A 25,509-nucleotide genomic window follows, 5' to 3' on the forward strand; every position below is an offset into this window, starting at 1 on the left:
TTCCCAGAAACATACGAAGTTGCTTAAAGTTGCGTGGGATATTCATTTGTCTTATGGCCTGGACTCGGTCTTCAGTGAGATGTCGAGTACCCTGGGATATACAGTGGCCCAAAAAGACAACCTTTTTCTGACATACCTGTAACTTAGTTCTATTCACCTTGCACCCTTTTTCAGCCAGGAATTGTAACAATGATAGAGTGGCTTTTAAACAAGTCTACATATTGCAACAATACACAAGTGTCAGGCGGTAGCCATTCCCCCTATTTTTACTTTTTAAGGTTTAGTCAGTGGGGCATCAGTCAGGAGTCCGTCATAACCACTTATGGGTATGGTGTCACGGGACGTCATGTGTGGAGGGACTACTGAATCAGACAACAGACTGCGTGACGCTCCTGTGTCAACCAAACAAGGAATATGTTTACCTTCCACCTTCATCAACATGTGGAGCATTTTGTTCTCTGATTCAGCTAGGACTGGGGCAAGTCATGCGGTTGGATCGTCCCTATCATTGGTACGCCTCTGTCTGTAGTCCCTCGTGTCTCTGTCCGTGTTTCCTTCCTGTTCGTCTTTTATCCTTTTCCTACAGTCTCTTTTTATATGTCCCACCTTGTTGCAGTAATAACAGGTAAGAGGTTTACGGGAGGAATTCCCTCCTTCATTGACCCGGGCAACAGTGTTAACTCCCGGTGTCCTTCTGGGTTTAGTTTCTGCTAAATCAGCCTCTATGCCTTGTGCTTTCTGCAACAATGTTCCTCTGTCCCGTATGGCTCTCCATTCGGGAGTACATGCCTTCAGTTTGTCACCTATTTGGGGTACTAGTCCTTCCATAAACTGTCGATTGAAAGCCCTAATGGTGACGGGTAAGGCTAAATCTAGACCTTCGTCAGCCATCATGCTTTCCATGTTGAGGTAAAATTCTGTAACAGTCTGACCTGGGGCCTGTTTTATGGGCGCTGTCGAACCCCTTTCCTGCTGTTTCCCTTGGCAAAATTCTCGTAACTGAGCAATAAACAGGGGTCTAGAATCTATATGACGAGGGTGTATTCCTGGTGGATCTGCCGCTGGATCCCCTTGTGGTCTATGTGGAGCAATTTCATTCATAAATTGATTAAACATCGTTAGTGTCATTTTATGTCTACATATATCTTCCCCATCTTGCCAAGTTGCTTCATGTGTGTCTAGTAATTGTGTCACGAATCTACAGAATGCGGCAGGTTTTGCTACGGGATCAGGAGCATTCTGTATTAATGCCATAAGAGTGTCAGCCGACCAAGGTGTCCATGTCCTCAGAACGACTTGTCGGGTCACTGTAGGTGGCTGTCCTGCTTGACCCGCATTTGGATTATTTACTTGTATTACCCTAGTCCGACTATGGACTGGAGCTACGGGCTCTGGTCTTTGAGCGCCGCAATGCACACATTCCTGTGCCCAGTCTGGGTTCTGGGTACCGCATACTCGGCATACCCATCCTCTTCCTCTTAAGGAAGGATAAAGTTTTGGTCTTTCATTACCTGGTGTGGTAGTGTTATAAGGAGGTGGAGTATCTCCCGTATTAACCCTATCGTCGGGAGCAGAAGGAAGACTTTTGTGTCGGACCTTCATATCCCATCCACCCTTTTCCTGACAATACTCCCATCCCTCCTCTTTAGCCCTGTTGGAAACCTTAATTAAACATTGTATTTGTGATACCCATCCGTTTTTCAATATCTCTCCCTGTCTGTCTCTCTTTATTTCTTCCCAACCTTCTACACTTAATCCATTTTCTCCATCCATCCCCAATTTCTTGAGAATCCTATTCGTGCCCTGTGCCTTATCCTTCCCATACAACATTGTAATTATGTCTTTAACAGCATAACATTTCTGAGATTCCTCCTGGGGTTTACCATGTGTCTGGCCCATTTTGACAGTCCTGCCTAGGTGGCGTTTGGATCACTTACTAAGTGTCTCGTTGCCTTCTCCTCCTAGGGTGCCAAAATACTAAAAACCTCTCCTATATGAGATTTCTGAAATCGAATTACCTTATATGCTAGCCAACTGACAAATATTATGACCAGACTGACGGCTACAACATATACAAGCATTCCCTTTTGGTGGCCAAACACATATGACTAGGTCTCCGGGCTTTGTGGAGACCTTATTTCCCTTCCCATTACCATGGAATCTCTCAGCAATCGTTTCTTATTCCTGCTTTATTGAGGCAGTCAGGACTTATACTTTCAACCCGTTTTTAGGCTCATGAATCAAAAAGCGTATATCAAACTTAAGTGTCGGACCCCCAAAGTACTCTTACGAGTTAAGGGCGCATTCCGTTACCCATTGGGATGATATACGTTTCAATTCACACCATACAAACAGGGCTTATCTCAGTCACAACAGACAGATGACAAGTAGACAGACAAGAAACAACGGTAACATAAGCCAAAATATTAAGTTCAAGACCCGCTTACTACAGAGGTTGGTGTTTACCTGAAGAACAATTCAGACAGATCAGGTGGGCACAAATCTAAGAAGCACAGAGTTTATAAGAAAATAAAGCTTTTCTTACCTGCGCAGGATTTGTCTGTGGTTCTTGATGTGCCCAGCCTTTTTGTTCCGTCCTTATGTTCGTTCGCCTCTTGTAGTTTCTTTAGCGAGTCCCTATTCGCGGCGCCAGAAATGTTAGGTGTGACCTCAACAAGTCACCTATTTGTCAGGTTATGTTACCGTTTCCCAATTGTTAGTTAGAGTTCTTATCCAAGCAAAGAGACACGGAGGTATTATTCAGTATTTCTGCTCAGAAGTCCGTCGTTAACTCTGACTGTCTCTGACTGACTCTGGCTCTGAGGCTTCTTTATTACATCTTTTATAGACAGAAAAGAGCAAACATCAGCAAATGTAAAAAAAACAACATTTTCAAAGAAAAGACAATTCTCCGGGTGTTATCAGCTGATAAGACAATCTTCTGGGCGTAGACTGCTTTTTAGGGCTGATGCGGCCTCTTCTTGATGAGTACGTGACTAAAAATGACGAGTCCTTATTTTACAGAGAAGGATAGAAAAATACATGTATTTAGAAAGACATAAGGTCAACCATTTTGTTTCAACATATACCTTAATCCTTACACACGCATCCTGGGTAACATCTTGCAACCATCGCAAGCACGCATCCAAACATACATGCAAGCACAACTCCCGCAGTCTTCGCAGTGCACATGCGGTAACACGAATTGCTCACAGTCACCACGTACACGTTTCCTGTGACAAACTCCCGGGCAATTGTCGCAAGCACACGTTCAAACACAACCTTTAGTCATGCCAAGGCTCGCGACTTAGCATAACTTCTTGCAATCATTTGTTGCAAGCACGTTCTCAGTGACACGCTAACTGGCTACACGTCATTTTCAGCAGCTCTTAATTGGCCACTCGTCTCCTGTGGCTTTTCTTACAAGCCACTCACTGTTGCCTGTTTGTCCGTCTCTTCCTTGGGACAGTTGAGTTCAACTTCCGTCCGCACCAGGATCATGTTGACACACGCGACTGGCTTCTTCCTGTAGCACGCCCAGGCTATTTCTAGCCAGCGTTCAACATTTCTTATCCTTACAATGCTCGGAGAGCCATCTGTTGTTACGGCCCATACAGCAAGATCCCCACTACGAGGCGTCCAGAGGCATCAGCCCATAGCCATCGGCCAATGCTCGCCCATTACAACTGCCATCTTTACGGACATATAATATCCTCGCATATTCCCCAGTTTAGTCATCCAAAAGACACCTCCAGTCCCTTCACGGCATGTCGAGCGTCGCTATGCACATCATCCCTCAGGGGTCGCGCCTTTGTGTCACGCCTATTGGTCTTACTGTCCCTCTCACAGGATCCAGAGCAAGTCCTCAGCCGGGTTCCCGCGGCAATAGCAGTCCTTGCTATGCGGGAGGAATTCCTATCGTCTGGGAATGACGTCTCCCTGTTCATTCCCTCCGTGTCTTCCCTTTCTCCCCAGGTGATGACCGACGCAGCGGCCTCCACGGGCTTGCGGCTGTTTTTTGGCCACCTCTGGCTCGCAGCTCCCTGGCCTCCCCAGTTACTGGCAATTCCTGGCTGCGCCAAGGCGCCCTCTCTGTTGGTTATGTCCTTCCTACGTCGACTGGTCCAGCTCTTGTTGTTGTTTCAGTTCAACATCCATTCTTCCTTTATCCCCGGTAAAGTCAATCAGGCAGCGGACGCCCTCTCCCGCTTTTAATCTTGTCTCGTTTTCGTTCAGGTACCCGGAGCCGGACTAACATCAGCAGCTATCCCGGACTGGTCTCAACTGACCCTGGATTAGCCCCTCACCTCCTAGCGGCTACCCAACTCATTTGATCACTCCCTTTCCCGCAATACCCTCAAAGCCTATCAATCAGCCTGGAGGGCCTTTAACCAACTTCATCACGTATCACAGTACAGAGACGTCCCGTGTCAAGCAAGTCATAGCCTTCATTGCCTACTGCCACTCGCAGTTGGCGTTATCCTTTAATACGATCCGGCTATACCTGACCGGTGTACAACATTTCACGTCCCTCCAGGACCCTACCGTACCCTTCCTATTTTACCACGCCGTTCGGGCTGTTATGCGCGGTATCCAGAAAGCGCCAGCCGATGGCCGGCACCAAAACGACTGCCTGTCACAGGAGACGTTTAGAAATATGTCAGATTTCCTGGCCACTTCACCTTTTCGGTCTCCACATTAGTGTCATTTACAAGCAGCCATACACCTGGCCTTCTACGGCTTCTTACGGCCAAGCGAGTTTTACTTGTTGTAGCCTCACAGCACGCATGCTGTGCGAGCACCACCTGGTCCGATACGAAGACCATTTCGTCTTACACTTAGCAGTCTCCAAGACGCAGCAGCTTGGCTCGGGTTCGGACATACACCTCTATAAGTCCAACAACCGCTGGTACCCGGTCGCCATTCTCACGCGCCTGTCGGCCCTTTTTTGGCTGATCAACCAGGAGTTAGTCCTCTTCTGCCATTTCTCACTAAACCTCTGAACGCTGCCCGGTGGAACGTGTCAGGATACTCCCGGGTATCCTTCACCTCTGTCCTACTCACATTATCAAGAAGTGGGCAGATGGAGGTCCACCTGTTTCGCCCGCTACATACCCAATCCGCAAGCGGAGATGACCCAGGCCTTTGTCGAGCTCACCCAGTAACAAACTTGGATCAATAAAATGCAACCCCTACCTGAATGTTTTTGCCCCCTTATTTTGGTATACCGTACGTCAGACCAGGGCACACTTTCAGGTCCATTTCAAGTAAGCGAGTTTATGTTAACCTTGTTTGTCATCCTTAACCGTATCGGTCAGAGGGCTCCACACCATAAATAGAAAGGCCAGTATGGTGGCCTGAAATTATGGGAGGAGCCCGGTGGAGTATATAACCAGCCCGTTCGCCTGTCTTCCTCGTCGGTTCCGGTGCGCGATACCCACCCACCCATCCCCTTTTTCAGGGCATTTCTCAAGCATCATACTCCTCATGAGAGTACTCATTTCACTCCATTCATATTCATTTCATTTATCACCCACTTTCTATCTAAGGTATGCCCCCTTATTTTGGTATACCGTACGTCAGACCAGGGCACACTTTCAGGTCCATTTCAAGTAAGCGAGTTTATGTTAACCTTGTTTGTCATCCTTAACCGTATCGGTCAGAGGGCTCCACACCATAAATATAATGTGTGTGTATATACATGTATATATAATGTCTGTGTGTGTATACATGTATATATTATGTAGGGGGACGCTTTATTTCACTAACATTAATCACACCGCGTGTCAGTGTATTGAGCTGTGATAATTTATCACTGCTTAATATATTGACATCTCTGTGTATCAGTGAATTTCTAGTACTGTAATCTCGTAAAGTCTCACGAGATTCCAGTATTAGGGGCCGTTCTCCAGTGTTAGAAGCGTTTGTAGATCGCTTCACTCCTCCAAGGGTGAAGCGATCTACTCCGCTTCATATAGTGGCACACAGAGGAGAAAGATCTCCTATGTGAATGCCGGAGAATGAAGCAGTGAATAGATTTCACTGCTTCATAAAAGGACACCAGAGAGAGAGAGAGAAATCGCTTCACATTGCCAACAGAGAGAAAGAGAAATCGCTTCACATTGCCAACAGAGAGAAAGAGAAATCGCTTCACATTGCCCACAGAGAGAGAGAAATCACTTCACATTGCCCACACAGAGAGAGAAATCGCTTCACATTGCCCACACAGAGAGAGAAATCACTTCACATTGCCCACACAGAGAGAAAGAGAAATCCCTTCACATTGCCCACACAGAGAGAGAAAAATCGCTTCCCGTTGCCCGCACAGAGAGAGAAATCGCTTCACATTGCCCACACAGAGAGAGAGAGAAATCGCTTCACACTGCCCACAGAGAGAGAGAGAGAAATCGCTTCACATTGCCCACACAGAGAGAGAGAGAAATCGCTTCACACTGCCCACAGAGAGAGAGAGAAATCGCTTCACATTGCCAACAGAGAGAGAGAGAAATCGCTTCACATTGCCAACAGAGAGAAAGAGAAATCGCTTCACATTGCCCACAGAGAGAGAGAAATCACTTCACATTGCCCACACAGAGAGAGAAATCGCTTTGCATTGCCCACACAGAGAGAGAAATCGCTTTGCATTGCCCACACAGAGAGAGAAATCGCTTTGCATTGCCCGCACAGAGAGAGAAATCACTTCACATTGTCCACACAGAGACAGAAATCGCTTCACATTGCCCACACAGAGAGAGAAATCGCTTCACATTGCCCACACAGAGAGAGAAATCGCTTCACATTGTCCACACAGAGAGAGAAATCACTTCACATTGCCCACACAGAGAGAGAAATCGCTTCACATTGCCCACACAGAGAGAGAAATCACTTCACATTGCCCACACAGAGAGAAAGAGAAATCCCTTCACATTGCCCATACAGAGAGAGAAAAATCGCTTCACGTTGCCCGCACAGAGAGAGAAATCGCTTCACATTGCCCACACAGAGAGAGAGAGAAATCGCTTCACACTGCCCACAGAGAGAGAGAGAGAAATCGCTTCACATTGCCAACAGAGAGAAAGAGAAATCGCTTCACATTGCCAACAGAGAGAAAGAGAAATCGCTTCACATTGCCAACAGAGAGAGAGAGAAATCGCTTCACATTGCCAACAGAGAGAGAGAGAAATCGCTTCACATTGCCAACAGAGAGAAAGAGAAATCGCTTCACATTGCCCACAGAGAGAGAGAAATCGCTTTGCATTGCCCACACAGAGAGAGAAATCGCTTTGCATTGCCCACACAGAGAGAGAAATCGCTTTGCATTGCCCACACAGAGAGAGAAATCACTTCACATTGTCCACACAGAGAGAGAGAGAAATCGCTTCACACTGCCCACAGAGAGAGAGAGAAATCGCTTCACATTGCCAACAGAGAGAGAGAGAAATCGCTTCACATTGCCAACAGAGAGAAAGAGAAATCGCTTCACATTGCCCACAGAGAGAGAGAAATCACTTCACATTGCCCACACAGAGAGAGAAATCGCTTTGCATTGCCCACACAGAGAGAGAAATCGCTTTGCATTGCCCACACAGAGAGAGAAATCGCTTTGCATTGCCCGCACAGAGAGAGAAATCACTTCACATTGTCCACACAGAGAGAGAAATCGCTTCACATTGCCCACACAGAGAGAGAAATCGCTTCACATTGCCCACACAGAGAGAGAAATCGCTTCACATTGTCCACACAGAGAGAGAAATCACTTCACATTGCCCACACAGAGAGAGAAATCGCTTCACATTGCCCACACAGAGAGAGAAATCACTTCACATTGCCCACACAGAGAGAAAGAGAAATCCCTTCACATTGCCCACACAGAGAGAGAAAAATCGCTTCACGTTGCCCGCACAGAGAGAGAAATCGCTTCACATTGCCCACACAGAGAGAGAGAGAAATCGCTTCACACTGCCCACAGAGAGAGAGAGAGAAATCGCTTCACATTGCCAACAGAGAGAAAAAGAAATCGCTTCACATTGCCAACAGAGAGAAAGAGAAATCACTTCACATTGCCAACAGAGAGAGAGAGAAATCGCTTCACATTGCCAACAGAGAGAGAGAGAAATCGCTTCACATTGCCAACAGAGAGAAAGAGAAATCGCTTCACATTGCCCACAGAGAGAGAGAAATCGCTTTGCATTGCCCACACAGAGAGAGAAATCGCTTTGCATTGCCCACACAGAGAGAGAAATCGCTTTGCATTGCCCACACAGAGAGAGAAATCACTTCACATTGTCCACACAGAGAGAGAAATCACTTCACATTGCCCACACAGAGAGAGAAATCGCTTCACATTGCCCACACAGAGAGAGAAATCACTTCACATTGCCCACACAGAGAGAAAGAGAAATCCCTTCACATTGCCCACACAGAGGTGTCCGTTTATGAAGCAATGATCAGTGGAGATCCAGAGGATCGCCGCTGATCACAGCCCATAAACAGTATATAAACCAGAGATAATCGGGGGGAGATGTGTTTGAACTTGTTCTCCCGCCGATTATCTCCGCACATGGAGAATCCACATAGACTGACACAGTAACGGTCACTATATGAAGCTGTGATCTCAGCGCTTCACTTGTGATCTGTGTCAGAATTCACATGCCCCGATTCACCAACTCAGAGGTGGAGAACCGGGGTAGTGAAGAGGGAATCGGGGGATTTGAGGAGGAAAGAGGAAGATAATTAACTTCCTTATGCCTCGTTCAGACCCCCCAACACTGTAACCATGTCCCCCTGTCATATGTATGTGTATACATATATATACATATATATATATATATATATATAATGTGTATATGTATATATATATATAATGTGTGTGTATATACATGTATATATAATGTCTGTGTGTGTATACATGTATATATTATTATGTAGGGGGACGCTTTATTTCACTAACATTAATCACACCGCGTGTCAGTGTATTGAGCTGTGATAATTTATCACTGCTTAATATATTGACATCTCTGTGTATCAGTGAATTTCTAGTACTGTAATCTCGTAAAGTCTCACGAGATTCCAGTATTAGGGGCCGTTCTCCAGTGTTATAAGCGTTTGTAGATCACTCCTCCAAGGGTGAAGCGATATACTCCGCTTCATATAGTGGCACACAGAGGAGAAAGATCTCCTATGTGAATGCCGGAGAATGAAGCAGTGAATAGATTTCACTGCTTCATAAAAGGACACCAGAGAGAGAAAGAGAAATCGCTTCACATTGCCAACAGAGAGAAAGAGAAATCGCTTCACATTGCCAACAGAGAGAAAGAGAAATTGCTTCACATTGCCAACAGAGAGAAAGAGAAATCGCTTCACATTGCCCACAGAGAGAGAGAAATCACTTCACATTGCCCACAGAGAGAGAGAAATCGCTTTGCATTGCCCACACACAGAGAGCAATCGCTTTGCATTGCCCACACAGAGAGAGAAATCGCTTCACATTGTCCACACAGAGAGAGAAATCACTTCACATTGCCCACACAGAGAGAGAAATCACTTCACATTGTCCACACAGAGAGAGAAATCACTTCACATTGCCCACACAGAGAGAGAAATCGCTTCACATTGCCCACACAGAGAGAGAAATCACTTCACATTGCCCACACAGAGAGAAAGAGAAATCCCTTCACGTTGCCCACACAGAGAGAGAAAAATCGCTTCACGTTGCCCGAACAGAGAGAGAAATCACTTCACATTGCCCACACAGAGAGAGAGAGAAATCGCTTCACACTGCCCACAGAGAGAGAGAGAGAAATCGCTTCACATTGCCAACAGAGAGAAAGAGAAATCGCTTCACATTGCCAACAGAGAGAAAGAGAAATCGCTTCACATTGCCAACAGAGAGAGAGAGAAATCGCTTCACATTGCCAACAGAGAGAAAGAGAAATCGCTTCACATTGCCCACAGAGAGAGAGAAATCGCTTTGCATTGCCCACTGTTATATTCTTAATATCTAAATTTTAATTGGCTTTATTATACTTATTCAGGATAATAATATTCCCATACTTTCATACTGTGTGAATGAAAAAAAACCTTTGAGTCAATTAATTCTGTGTTATGGCTTGCATAGCTGGAAAAGTAAATATTTAAAACCTGTCAGGATTTTGATGAATATTGTATATTTTATATATACTTTCAAGGGCTATGTAAAGTGATATTGTTTATGTAAACTTATCTAGTTCAATATATATATGTTTTTAGAAGGTCTTTCATATGTAAGAAGAGACCATATTTGTATTAGACAGAAACCCCCTCTCATATCTATTTCCTGCCAGTTCATTAGAAGCTAGAATTGCATTTTAAGTAGTAACACATGTTAGCTCTATAACAACCACCCTTAGCCCCCACCTCTGTGGAGGAGGAGTTATCTTTCGGGCGGGAGATTAGAGCCTGGGTAATATAATGAGTGATGGGAGGAGGGGGGCTCCTCTTGAATTTTACACACAGAAGGACACATGTCTTGCACACAGGCTGCCAGCATACAAAGGGCTGCCATTTTAGGTTTGAAATAACCTTATTTTTAAGATACAAATGATTAACATTGTACTATTTTTGTAAGCATCCTTTTGTATTTAAATGTGTACAAATAAATACACATTTTTGAATTACGCTGACTCAGATCCAATTAAGGAAATTCGTCTCACAAGAATTGATTGATATCATCATATACTTAAGACTTTGAAATATCATAATATTTCATATTTCATATTTCATATATTACAATTGGCGAGCTACAACCAGTTCAATCATAAGTCGGAAGTTTTTTTTTCAACTTCAATCCTTGTGATCAGAGGGGAAGTGATGAACAGAGATTAAACTTCGCAAAGATTGAAAAAGAACCTAGAAGAAAAATCGATCGATTGATTGTGAAAGACCGGAGAATTTCAGAAGTCTTGACAGACGTGAATTTCGAGGACAGCGGAAAATTGATATTTGGTGAGTAGAACGTAATTATGGAATTTGTAGCTGTTTTAGCTGATGAAAGTACATTAGAATTTAAAGGTTTATCGAAACAGGTCTCTGATGCTGTTTTATGGAAATTAATGTATGATCAATGCTTTCAGGCAAATGCTGACATTGAGAAGGATAGATTCTCATTAGTTAAAACAAAGAAAAAAGTACGTAATATAATGAAACTTGTTAAAAGTTATAATGATATGGTGTTTGATATGCCAGGAAAACAAAGTCAAAGTGTAACTGAAAATGTACTTTTTGAATCTAGTTGTTCAAATTGTGAGACTTTTTGTACATATATTGAAAATTTAGAGAATGAAATAGAAATTGCAGCAAAGCAGGAGAAGAAATATACTGAACAATTATTGACTGAAAAAATTGAATTGGAACATAGAATTGATGCATTATTGCAATCTCTTAAAGAAAATGAAAATCAAATTGTTTTATTGACCCAGGAAAAATTTGAACATGAAAATATTCTAAATATACTTAAGACCCAATTACTGCAAGCTGAGGTTTTTGCACATGTTCAGTGCTCAAGGATGGAGGATGGTGAACATGTTACAAAGGCAGATGTGAACGTCATATCCTGTAAAGAGTCAAATGTTAATATTTCCTCAGACAATGAGAGTGGGAAGTCAGTTGACTTAAATAATACTGATAGTAAGCAGAAATGTAGATTTTCATCGCCATATGCTCAGAGGAAAGTCTATAAAAAGTTGAATAATAATAATACACAAAAGAGGTTGTATTATCCGAAAATTTTGCCCAGGCGTCAAGAGGTTTATTCTGTACGTTGGCACAGTAATCTGAGGTATAGAGGTCATAATAAGCAAATTCATTTTTCTTCTAAGAACCAAAGACAAAGATTGCAAACTGAAAATAGTCCATTAAGACAGGAAAGGTTTAATTATGTAGCATATAATACTCTGAAAACAGTCAGCAGTCCTTAAATTAACTGCAGATATGGTAAGAATTTTCTGGTTGACGTTTAATGGCTATGAATAAGGATTGATTTGAGTTTAAAAAGATTTGGTTTTGACGTTTGGAATATTATTGTGGATTTTGATATAATTTTAATATTTTTCAAGGATAATCTATTGGATTATTATTTTTTATCAATGTTTCATTGTCATGAGTATTAAGTTTTTATTTTTGTTTTGTTCTGGCTGAACATTGAAAGGACTTGAAAAAATGGTTTTAAGAATAGTTGTGTATTCAGTAACTGAAGACCTTTTCAGCATGGTACTCAATTAGCAATTGAATGAATAGACAACAAGGAGAGACAGAGAAAAGTGATGAGCTTGTATTTGTTGATTTAAACCGCATTGAGTATTGACAAGGAAGAGAAGTAAGGTTCACTAATGATTTAGAGTGATAGTTCATATGTTGTATGTTATCTATGTAGAGGTTTTGTGGATTCATCCAATAAGACTCTTGTGCAGAAAGAGACATTAGAAGTAGTTTTTGACCTTGCAGAGAGTAATTCTTTTGCATATGTTATTGTAAAAATTCCATCACATAAAAAGATAGTGAGTTATCTGTAGGTAACAGAACAGCAGAATTCATTGGCAAAGGAAGCAGCTTTTGCATGGAGAGTTAGTAATTCAACCTGGAATGGTATCTATTAATGTTGTGAAAAAATGGACACACAGATTCCTTTAATTTCAGAGGGAAAAAAGGTCACAATCTTTTTTATCCTCATAGGGTGCCACAGAGTTATTATTTGGGTCATTAGACCATAAGTTTGTGTCATGACAAAAAAGGATTTTCGTGTTTTTATATAAATCACAACACCTTCAGGTGGGATTCACTAATGATGATGCTTTAACTATTGTTTAGAGGTTGAATAATCATGTTTTTCTAGTTTGGGATATATCAGCAAACTTCAGTTGTGACAGAGGATGTGTAATATCAGGGAATAAAAACAGAGATTTCATGTATGATAACATTCACAGTTTGTAGGTATTATTGTGAGGATGTATCAGATAATTAAATCTAGGATTGATAAAGGTTGTTGGACAAAGGAAATATTTGGGTTGATGTTGTTCCAGTTATTTTTAATGGATGTAAGAAGCACAATTTCTGATGCTACAAAGTATTCTCCTTTTGAGTTTAAAAGAAAAAGTAAAATGGCGTGTGTGTTGCCTCGTGGAGTCATAATTGGTTGAAGAAAGGTATACAAAATGGTTCCTCTTCATATTTCTAAGTTTGAGAAGAAAGTTAATTCATGATAAAAAGTGTCTTTGTTAGTTAAAAATATAAGTTTTTATATTACAATGTTTCTTGATTAAGAGATTAAGAAATAATTTGTATATATATTGATAAGGTAAAAAGGTTTGTGTATGTTTAAAATGATTTTTTACAAAGGGTTATTCATAGCAACCCTTAGGAATTTAGAATGAGACACCCATTGTTTTAGAAAGGTGGGAGGGAAAATACTCATTCTGTGGAACAATATAGCCCAGCTGAACTTTTAAGCTAGTCTTAAAAAGAAAAAAGGTGGGAGTTGGTGTTTAGGAGTAGAATTTTGTAACAAGAGAGGAGACAGTCAATTACTGGAGGGCATACATTCCAGGGAGATTTTTTCTCCAGCACACATAAGACATATATTTATATATATCATGAAGGATTGTTATTAAATTCACGCACATATCGGATTTAATCTTCAGAATAATCTATTTTTTGATATTTTACAATTGATATTGTTTTTTTGTAACATTTTGTTATTTTGTTGTTAAACCAAAATTATCTTTTGTATAAGATAAGCGGTCTATTAAGTAGACCAGGAACAGAAAGGTTTATTTAAGATAAAATTAGATATTGTTGACACAAGTCTAACACAGAAAAGATAAAAGATGATTAAAGAATTGTTACATGTGAGGCCACACCCAGAGATGGTGACACATCACAGAGTTTCAGGAGTTGAAACATGGAAAAGTAATTGGGAAAGTCTATGGACATTTTGGGATGTTCAAGGGGTACAAATACTTTCTTAGTTCAGTGAAACAAGTATGTAGAAAGAAAAATGTGGGTATAACACATTTTATATTCCAAGATAATGATGCTGCCTTTATTTTTTCAGGAATTAAAAATAAAAATCGAACCTGAAGAAAGTGCGTATTCCAAAAGAAAAAGATGTCAGCACAACAAATGAAAAGTTTTAAAGAGAGGAAGTGTATCATCACTACAGGATGCATCTTTTCCCTAGTGACAATTTTATTTGTGATAAGATATATCAAGAATTGCTCAAGTTATATAAAGACTAACAGGAATGAAGAATTACACAACAAAGATCATATGTTATTCAGAAATAAGAGAGATGTAGACATTGATATCAATGCAGATGAACTGAAAAATAAGAACATTGATATCATTACAAAGGACAAAAATGATAGAGTTATTGATATTAGTGCATATGATAAAAATCATAATTTTAGAGATGTTGATATTAATACAGCAGAAGATTTGTATGGATTTTTGTGTATTGGAGATGGATATCTTTGTTGTTTACAATTGTATTTCATTCACAGCAATGATATTGACATCAAAGTTAAAATAGAATCCAAAACAAAGTTTGTTAAAATGCAGGGATCTTATAGACTAAATAACAAAACCGGAACTTTTGAGTGTAACATATTGTTGAGGAGTTTCTGGTCTATATTTTTAAAGGGTAATGAGTCAACAATTTGGTCTGGAGATGTTACTAATATTATGACAAGATCTGGGAAAATACTTTATTCCTTTGATCAATTTTATTATCTTTTTCAAAGTTTTGTAAAGATATTAAATCCAAAATATTTAAACATCATTGGAGATGAAAAAGGAGACGTTGTAAGAACATGGGATTTTAAAGTTATAAGAAAATTTACTGAAATAAGGGTCAAAATCGATATCTTTATAGTTGATAAGATTGTTCCAGAAATTAATATTTTCCCACAATCTTTGAAAATTACGGAAGATAAAGATAATTTGCATTTGATATGTGATACAAAAATATCTTTACCTCAAAATTCATTGTTGACTTGGAAAAGGAATGGTGAGTTTTTGGGTAGTTTTCTTTATAGTTCAACTATCATAATTCATAAAGGAATTTTTGGTAGTGTGAATTGGATCAATAATACATTTGTTTATCAACAAATGAGAGTATCTTTGAATGATACTGGTATATATGAATGTTGCATATCAATAGAAAATTATCCGGTGAAATGTGCAAAGGCAAGTGTTGTTGTTATGTCTCCAAGGAAAACTCCATGTGTCAATAAGAAAAGTTTCTCTGCAAGTCCTTTTCAGATTAACCATTTCCAATCCAGAACTCTTTTGAGAGAGGGAAAGTTTGTCATTGTTTTGTGGAACTTTAATGTTTCAGAATGGAAAATTTCTACAAGGTTTCCACAATGTCAAGGACATCTGGTTAATATGGAATTGGGTATTGAGAGATGGTTTGGAATTAATAATAGAAATTATAACAGGAATAAGCGTGGTATTGTTGAAGGTATTTTAGGAGGGATTGGCACAATCGGGAGTATAACAAATAGTATGGATATTAGTACTTTAAAGTCTGATCTAGAAACCGCTGGTTTAGTGGGAAGTAATGGTATTAAAATACAAAGACATTTAAATCAGATTTTAGAAAATATGGTAATTAAAACTGCTAATATAATGGGTCCATCTATTTTACATCTTCAAAATATTACTCTTGATCTGATGAGAAGTGAACAACATTCTCATATAGCCAGAGCATGTTTAGAAATTCAAACGGAATATTCCACTAATTTTAAAATAATTGCGCAAGCATTTCAGAGTGGAATAACTCCTCTTGGCATTTTACAGTATTTGCCCAAAGAATATTTATATGCGATAAATCATACAGATTTATGGGTAAATAAATGGATAGGATGCAAGCAGGACATATGTTATAGTTCTTCTATGATTCCAATAGCCGGAAAAGAACAAATTTTGGTTCCAATCACTGTTTTGGGATTACCTGTCAGTAATACACAATTATTATACTATAAATTACAGTATACAGATTTTGTATTTAACAATGAAAATTCTGAATTAGAACAATTGGATTTGTCATCATGTTTACAATTCCAGTCTAAAATTATATGTTTACCTAATCAAGATAAAAGCATATTTCATTCTTGTTATCATAATCATACATTATGTTCAGCAAGAATTGAAAATAAAATTAATTCTGAATTAGTTACTCGTGTAGATAAAAAGAAGGTTTGTTTTCAAATTATGTCAGATACAGAAAGGGTTAAAACTTTTTTCTCTTCTTGTACAAATACAGAAAACCTAAATCAAGGGTTGTATTGTATAGAAGGAGATATTGTTGCAATAAGTATTAATGGGTTGAGAACAAATTTAACAAATATGTTTATGAAAAATATTAGCACTCTACCTACACAGTATAATATTTCCCAAATAAATGAATTTCCATGGGAAAAATGGGCAAATATAATTCAAAAGGATCAAGGTTTATTAATAGCTTTGGCTAAGGAATTGCAGAATGCAGAAGTATTGTTTAAACATGAACAAGGTAATTTGCAAGAAATATCACATCAATGGTCAGAATTTTCAGGAAGTAATTGGTGGAAAAGATTTAGTAATAGTGTATCCATGTGGGGAAAAACTTCGATAACTTCAGCAGCAGGAAATATTTTATCACATCCTATTGTAATTATTTTTATTATTATCATGTTATTCCTTATATTCCAGTTATGTTTAATGTTTAGAATGAAAAAATTATATTATCGAATTAGAAGTGATATTAAGAAAGGAGATGATTTGTTACAAAGTAAATTGAAGAGGAAAATGCGTTTTGAAGGTATGAATTCAGTTTTGCATGACAAAACATTTGGAATTATTGAATCAAAGTTTGTTTGAATGTGACATGAATGATGATGGATGAATTTTTAATCTGAAAAATATGATTAGTATTCATATTTCAGAGGGGAATGTTATATTCTTAATATCTAAATTTTAATTGGCTTTATTATACTTATTCAGGATAATAATATTCCCATACTTTCATACTGTGTGAATGAAAAAAAACCTTTGAGTCAATTAATTCTGTGTTATGGCTTGCATAGCTGGAAAAGTAAATATTTAAAACCTGTCAGGATTTTGATGAATATTGTATATTTTATATATACTTTCAAGGGCTATGTAAAGTGATATTGTTTATGTAAACTTATCTAGTTCAATATATATATGTTTTTAGAAGGTCTTTCATATGTAAGAAGAGACCATATTTGTATTAGACAGAAACCCCCTCTCATATCTATTTCCTGCCAGTTCATTAGAAGCTAGAATTGCATTTTAAGTAGTAACACATGTTAGCTCTATAACAACCACCCTTAGCCCCCACCTCTGTGGAGGAGGAGTTATCTTTCGGGCGGGAGATTAGAGCCTGGGTAATATAATGAGTGATGGGAGGAGGGGGGCTCCTCTTGAATTTTACACACAGAAGGACACATGTCTTGCACACAGGCTGCCAGCATACAAAGGGCTGCCATTTTAGGTTTGAAATAACCTTATTTTTAAGATACAAATGATTAACATTGTACTATTTTTGTAAGCATCCTTTTGTATTTAAATGTGTACAAATAAATACACATTTTTGAATTACGCTGACTCAGATCCAATTAAGGAAATTCGTCTCACAAGAATTGATTGATATCATCATATACTTAAGACTTTGAAATATCATAATATTTCATATTTCATATTTCATATATTACACCCACACAGAGAGAGAAATCGCTTTGCATTGCCCACACAGAGAGAGAAATCGCTTTGCATTGCCCACACAGAGAGAGAAATCACTTCACATTGTCCACACAGAGAGAGAAATCACTTCACATTGTCCACACAGAGAGAGAAATCACTTCACATTGTCCACACAGAGAGAGAAATCACTTCACATTGTCCACACAGAGAGAGAAATCACTTCACATTGCCCACACAGAGAGAGAAATCACTTCACATTGTCCACACAGAGAGAGAAATCACTTCACATTGTCCACACAGAGAGAGAAATCACTTCACATTGTCCACACAGAGAGAGAAATCACTTCACATTGTCCACACAGAGAGAGAAATCACTTCACATTGTCCACACAGAGAGAGAAATCACTTCACATTGTCCACACAGAGAGAGAAATCACTTCACATTGCCCACACAGAGAGAGAGAGAAATCGCTTCACACTGCCCACAGAGAGAGAGAGAGAAATCGCTTCACATTGCCAACAGAGAGAAAGAGAAATCGCTTCACATTGCCAACAGAGAGAAAGAGAAATCGCTTCACATTGCCAACAGAGAGAGAGAGAAATCGCTTCACATTGCCAACAGAGAGAGAGAGAAATCGCTTCACATTGCCAACAGAGAGAAAGAGAAATCGCTTCACATTGCCAACAGAGAGAAAGAGAAATCTCTTCACATTGCCAACAGAGAGAAAGAGAAATCGCTTCACATTGCCCACAGAGAGAGACAAATCACTTCACATTGCCCACACAGAGAGAGAAATCGCTTTGCATTGCCCACACAGAGAGAGAAATCGCTTTGCATTGCCCACACAGAGAGAGAAATCACTTCACATTGCCCGCACAGAGAGAGAAATCGCTTCACATTGCCCGCACAGAGAGAGAAATCGCTTTGCATTGCCCACACAGAGAGAGAAATCGCTTCACATTGTCCACACAGAGAGAAATCGCTTCACATTGCCCGCACAGAGAGAGAAATCGCTTTGCATTGCCCACACAGAGAGAGAAATCGCTTCACATTGTCCACACAGAGAGAGAAATCACTTCACATTGCCCACACAGAGAGAGAAATCACTTCACATTGTCCACACAGAGAGAGAAATCACTTCACATTGCCCACACAGAGAGAGAAATCGCTTCACATTGCCCACACAGAGAGAGAAATCACTTCACATTGCCCATACAGACAGAAAGAGAAATCCCTTCACATTGCCCACACAGAGAGAGAAAAATCGCTTCACGTTGCCCGCACAGAGAGAGAAATCACTTCACATTGCCCACACAGAGAGAGAAATCACTTCACATTGTCCACACAGAGAGAGAAATCACTTCACATTGTCCACACAGAGAGAGAAATCACTTCACATTGCCCACACAGAGAGAGAGAGAAATCGCTTCACACTGACCACAGAGAGAGAGAGAGAAATCGCTTCACATTGCCAACAGAGAGAAAGAGAAATCGCTTCACATTGCCAACAGAGAGAAAGAGAAATCGCTTCACATTGCCAACAGAGAGAGAGAGAAATCGCTTCACATTGCCAACAGAGAGAGAGAGAAATCGCTTCACATTGCCAACAGAGAGAAAGAGAAATCGCTTCACATTGCCCACAGAGAGAGAGAAATCGCTTTGCATTGCCCACACAGAGAGAGAAATCGCTTTGCATTGCCCACACAGAGAGAGAAATCGCTTTGCATTGCCCACACAGAGAGAGAAATCACTTCACATTGTCCACACAGAGAGAGAAATCGCTTCACATTGTCCACACAGAGAGAGAAATCACTTCACATTGCCCACACAGAGAGAGAAATCGCTTCACATTGCCCACACAGAGAGAGAAATCACTTCACATTGCCCACACAGAGAGAAAGAGAAATCCCTTCACATTGCCCACACAGAGGTGTCTGTTTATGAAGCAATGATCAGTGGAGATCCAGAGGATCGCCGCTGATCACAGCCCATAAACAGTATATAAACCAGAGATAATCGGGGGGAGATGTGTTTGAACTTGTTCTCCCGCCGATTATCTCCGCACATGGAGAATCCACATAGACTGACACAGTAACGGTCACTATATGAAGCTGTGATCTCAGCGCTTCACTTGTGATCTGTGTCAGAATTCACATGCCCCGATTCACCAACTCAGAGGTGGAGAACCGGGGTAGTGAAGAGGGAATCGGGGGATCTGAGGAGGAAAGAGGAAGATAATTAACTTCCTTATGCCTCGTTCAGACCCACCAACACTGTAACCATGTCCCCCTGTCATATGTATGTGTATACATATATATACACATATATATATATATATATATATATATAATGTGTATATGTATATATATATAATGTGTGTGTATATACATGTATATATAATGTCTGTGTGTGTATACATGTATATATTATGTAGGGGGACGCTTTATTTCACTAACATTAATCACACCGCGTGTCAGTGTATTGAGCTGTGATAATTTATCACTGCTTAATATATTGACATCTCTGTGTATCAGTGAATTTCTAGTACTGTAATCTCGTAAAGTCTCACGTGATTCCAGTATTAGGGGCCGTTCTCCAGTGTTAGAAGCGTTTGTAGATCGCTTCACTCCTCCAAGGGTGAAGCGATCTACTCCGCTTCATATAGTGGCACACAGAGGAGAAAGATCTCCTATGTGAATGCCGGAGAATGAAGCAGTGAATAGATTTCACTGCTTCATAAAAGGACACCAGAGAGAGAAAAATCGCTTCACATTGCCAACAGAGAGAAAGAGAAATCGCTTCACATTGCCAACAGAGAGAAAGAGAAATCGCTTCACATTGCCAACAGAGAGAAAGAGAAATCGCTTCACATTGCCAACAGAGAGAAAGAGAAATCGCTTCACATTGCCCACAGAGAGAGAGAAATCACTTCACATTGCCCACACAGAGAGAGAAATCGCTTTGCATTGCCCACACAGAGAGAGAAATCGCTTCACATTGCCCACACAGAGAGAGAAATCGCTTCACATTGCCCACACAGAGAGAGAAATCGCTTTGCATTGCCCACACAGAGAGAGAAATCGCTTCACATTGCCCACACAGAGAGAGAAATCGCTTCACATTGCCCACACAGAGAGAGAAATCGCTTTGCATTGCCCACACAGAGAGAGAAATCGCTTCACATTGCCCACACAGAGAGAGAAATCGCTTCACATTGCCCACACAGAGAGAGAAATCACTTCACATTGACCACACAGAGAGAGAAATCACTTCACATTGCCCACACAGAGAGAGAAATCACTTCACATTGCCCACACAGAGAGAGAAATCGCTTCACATTGTCCACACAGAGGTGTCCGTTTATGAAGCAATGATCAGTGGAGATCCAGAGGATCGCCGCTGATCACAGCCCATAAACAGTATATAAACCAGAGATAATCGGGGGGAGATGTGTTTGAACTTGTTCTCCCGCCGATTATCTCCGCACATGGAGAATCCTCATAGACTGACACAGTAACGGTCACTTTATGAAGCTGCGATCTCAGCGCTTCACTTGTGATCTGTGTCAGAATTCACACGCCCCGATTCACCAACTCAGAGGTGGAGAACCGGGGTAGTAAAGAGGGAATCAGGGGGATCTGAGGAGGAAAGAGGAAGATAATTAACTTCCTTATGCCTCGTTCAGACCCCCCAACACTGTAACCATGTCCCCCTGTCATATGTATGTGTATACATATATATACATATATACATATAATGTGTATATGTATATATATATAATGTGTGTGTATATACATGTATATATAATGTCTGTGTGTGTATACATGTATATATTATGTAGGGGGACGCTTTATTTCACTAACATTAATCACACCGCGTGTCAGTGTATTGAGCTGTGATAATTTATCACTGCTTAATATATTGACATCTGTGTGTATCTGTGAATTTCTAGTACTGTAATCTCGTAAAGTCTCACGAGATTACAGTATTAGGGGCCGTTCTCCAGTGTTAGAAGCGTTTGTAGATCGCTTCACACCTCCAAGGGTGAAACGATCTACTCCGCTTCATATAGTGGCACACAGAGGAGAAAGATCTCCTATGTGAATGCCGGAGAATGAAGCAGTGAATAGATTTCACTGCTTCATAAAAGGACACCAGAGAGAGAGAGAGAAATCGCTTCACATTGCCAACAGAGAGAAAGAGAAATCGCTTCACATTGCCAACAGAGAGAAAGAGAAATCGCTTCACATTGCCCACAGAGAGAGAGAAATCACTTCACATTGCGAACACAGAGAGAGAAATCGCTTCACATTGCCCACACAGAGAGAGAAATCACTTCACATTGCCCACACAGAGAGAAAGAGAAATGCCTTCACATTGCCCACACAGAGAGAGAAAAATCGCTTCCCGTTGCCCGCACAGAGAGAGAAATCGCTTCACATTGCCCACAGAGAGAGAGAAATCGCTTCACACTGCCCACAGAGAGAGAGAGAGAAATCGCTTCACATTGCCAACAGAGAGAAAGAGAAATCGCTTCACATTGCCAACAGAGAGAAAGAGAAATCGCTTCACATTGCCAACAGAGAGAGAGAAATCGCTTCACATTGCCAACAGAGAGAAAGAGAAATCGCTTCACATTGCCCACAGAGAGAGAGAAATCACTTCACATTGCCCACACAGAGAGAGAAATCGCTTTGCATTGCCCACACAGAGAGAGAAATCGCTTTGCATTGCCCACACAGAGAGAGAAATCGCTTTGCATTGCCCGCACAGAGAGAGAAATCACTTCACATTGTCCACACAGAGAGAGAAATCGCTTCACATTGCCCACACAGAGAGAGAAATCGCTTCACATTGCCCACACAGAGAGAGAAATCGCTTCACATTGCCCACACAGAGAGAGAAATCGCTTCACATTGTCCACACAGAGAGAGAAATCACTTCACATTGCCCACACAGAGAGAGAAATTACTTCACATTGCCCACACAGAGAGAGAAATCGCTTCACATTTCCCACACAGAGAGAGAAATCACTTCACATTGCCCACACAGAGAGAAAGAGAAATCCCTTCACATTGCCCACACAGAGAGAGAAAAATCGCTTCACGTTGCCCGCACAGAGAGAGAAATCGCTTCACATTGCCCACACAGAGAGAGAGAGAAATCGCTTCACACTGCCCACAGAGAGAGAGAGAGAAATCGCTTCACATTGCCAACAGAGAGAAAGAGAAATCGCTTCACATTGCCAACAGAGAGAAAGAGAAATCGCTTCACATTGCCAATAGAGAGAAAGAGAAATCGCTTCACATTGCCAACAGAGAGAAAGAGAAATCGCTTCACATTGCCCACAGAGAGAGAGAAATCACTTCACATTGCCCACACAGAGAGAGAAATCGCTTTGCATTGCCCACACAGAGAGAGAAATCGCTTTGCATTGCCCACACAGAGAGAGAAATCACTTCACATTGCCCGCACAGAGAGAGAAATCGCTTCACATTGCCCGCACAGAGAGAGAAATCGCTTTGCATTGCCCACACAGAGAGAGAAATCGCTTCACATTGTCCACACAGAGAGAAATCGCTTCACATTGCCCGCACAGAGAGAGAAATCGCTTTGCATTGCCCACACAGAGAGAGAAATCGCTTCACATTGTCCACACAGAGAGAGAAATCACTTCACATTGCCCACACAGAGAGAGAAATCGCTTCACATTGTCCACACAGAGAGAGAAATCACTTCACATTGCCCACACAGAGAGAGAAATCGCTTCACATTGCCCACACAGAGAGAGAAATCACTTCACATTGCCCACACAGAGAGAAAGAGAAATCCCTTCACATTGCCCACACAGAGAGAGAAAAATCGCTTCACGTTGCCCGCACAGAGAGAGAAATCACTTCACATTGCCCACACAGAGAGAGAGAGAAATCGCTTCACACTGCCCACAGAGAGAGAGAGAGAGAAATCGCTTCACATTGCCAACAGAGAGAAAGAGAAATCGCTTCACATTGCCAACAGAGAGAAAGAGAAATCGCTTCACATTGCCAACAGAGAGAGAGAGAAATCGCTTCACATTGCCAACAGAGAGAAAGAGAAATCGCTTCACATTGCCCACAGAGAGAGAGAAATCGCTTTGCATTGCCCACACAGAGAGAGAAATCGCTTTGCATTGCCCACACAGAGAGAGAAATCACTTCACATTGCCCGCACAGAGAGAGAAATCGCTTCACATTGCCCGCACAGAGAGAGAAATCGCTTTGCATTGCCCACACAGAGAGAGAAATCACTTCACATTGCCCACACAGAGAGAGAAATCGCTTCACATTGCCCACACAGAGAGAGAAATCGCTTCACATTGTCCACACAGAGAGAGAAATCACTTCACATTGCCCACACAGAGAGAGAAATCGCTTCACATTGTCCACACAGAGAGAGAAATCACTTCACATTGCCCACACAGAGAGAGAAATCGCTTCACATTGCCCACACAGAGAGAGAAATCACTTCACATTGCCCACACAGAGAGAAAGAGAAATCCCTTCACATTGCCCACACAGAGAGAGAAAAATCGCTTCACGTTGCCCGCACAGAGAGAGAAATCGCTTCACGTTGCCCACACAGAGAGAGAGAGAAATCGCTTCACACTGCCCACAGAGAGAGAGAGAGAAATCGCTTCACATTGCCAACAGAGAGAAAGAGAAATCGCTTCACATTGCCAACAGAGAGAAAGAGAAATCGCTTCACATTGCCAACAGAGAGAGAGAAATCGCTTCACATTGCCAACAGAGAGAAAGAGAAATCGCTTCACATTGCCCACAGAGAGAGAGAAATCACTTCACATTGCCCACACAGAGAGAGAAATCGCTTTGCATTGCCCACACAGAGAGAGAAATCGCTTTGCATTGCCCACACAGAGAGAGAAATCGCTTTGCATTGCCCGCACAGAGAGAGAAATCACTTCACATTGTCCACACAGAGAGAGAAATCGCTTCACATTGCCCACACAGAGAGAGAAATCGCTTCACATTGCCCACACAGAGAGAGAAATCGCTTCACATTGCCCACACAGAGAGAGAAATCGCTTCACATTGTCCACACAGAGAGAGAAATCACTTCACATTGCCCACACAGAGAGAGAAATCGCTTCACATTTCCCACACAGAGAGAGAAATCACTTCACATTGCCCACACAGAGAGAAAGAGAAATCCCTTCACATTGCCCACACAGAGAGAGAAAAATCGCTTCACGTTGCCCGCACAGAGAGAGAAATCGCTTCACATTGCCCACACAGAGAGAGAGAGAAATCGCTTCACACTGCCCACAGAGAGAGAGAGAGAAATCGCTTCACATTGCCAACAGAGAGAAAGAGAAATCGCTTCACATTGCCAACAGAGAGAAAGAGAAATCGCTTCACATTGCCAACAGAGAGAAAGAGAAATCGCTTCACATTGCCAACAGAGAGAAAGAGAAATCGCTTCACATTGCCCACAGAGAGAGAGAAATCACTTCACATTGCCCACACAGAGAGAGAAATCGCTTTGCATTGCCCACACAGAGAGAGAAATCGCTTTGCATTGCCCACACAGAGAGAGAAATCACTTCACATTGCCCGCACAGAGAGAGAAATCTCTTTGCATTGCCCACACAGAGAGAGAAATCGCTTCACATTGTCCACACAGAGAGAAATCGCTTCACATTGCCCGCACAGAGAGAGAAATCGCTTTGCATTGCCCACACAGAGAGAGAAATCGCTTCACATTGTCCA

At 41.1% G+C, this 25,509-nt stretch overlaps 1 long non-coding RNA gene across 1 annotated transcript; it reads left to right on the forward strand.

Moving 5' to 3' along the window:
* Positions 1-9,989: 9,989 nt before the first annotated feature.
* On the forward strand, positions 9,990-17,640 carry LOC143981862 (uncharacterized). The gene is made up of 2 exons (XR_013274372.1): positions 9,990-10,983; positions 14,087-17,640. It is a non-coding gene; the product is annotated as an uncharacterized LOC143981862 (long non-coding RNA).
* The last annotated feature ends 7,869 nt before the right edge of the window (positions 17,641-25,509 follow it).

This window comes from Lithobates pipiens, unplaced genomic scaffold (genome assembly GCF_037356315.1).
Source record: "Lithobates pipiens isolate NorthernLeopardFrog02 unplaced genomic scaffold, aLitPip1_a1.2 Scaffold_16, whole genome shotgun sequence".
Taxonomy (NCBI): domain Eukaryota; kingdom Metazoa; phylum Chordata; class Amphibia; order Anura; family Ranidae; genus Lithobates; species Lithobates pipiens.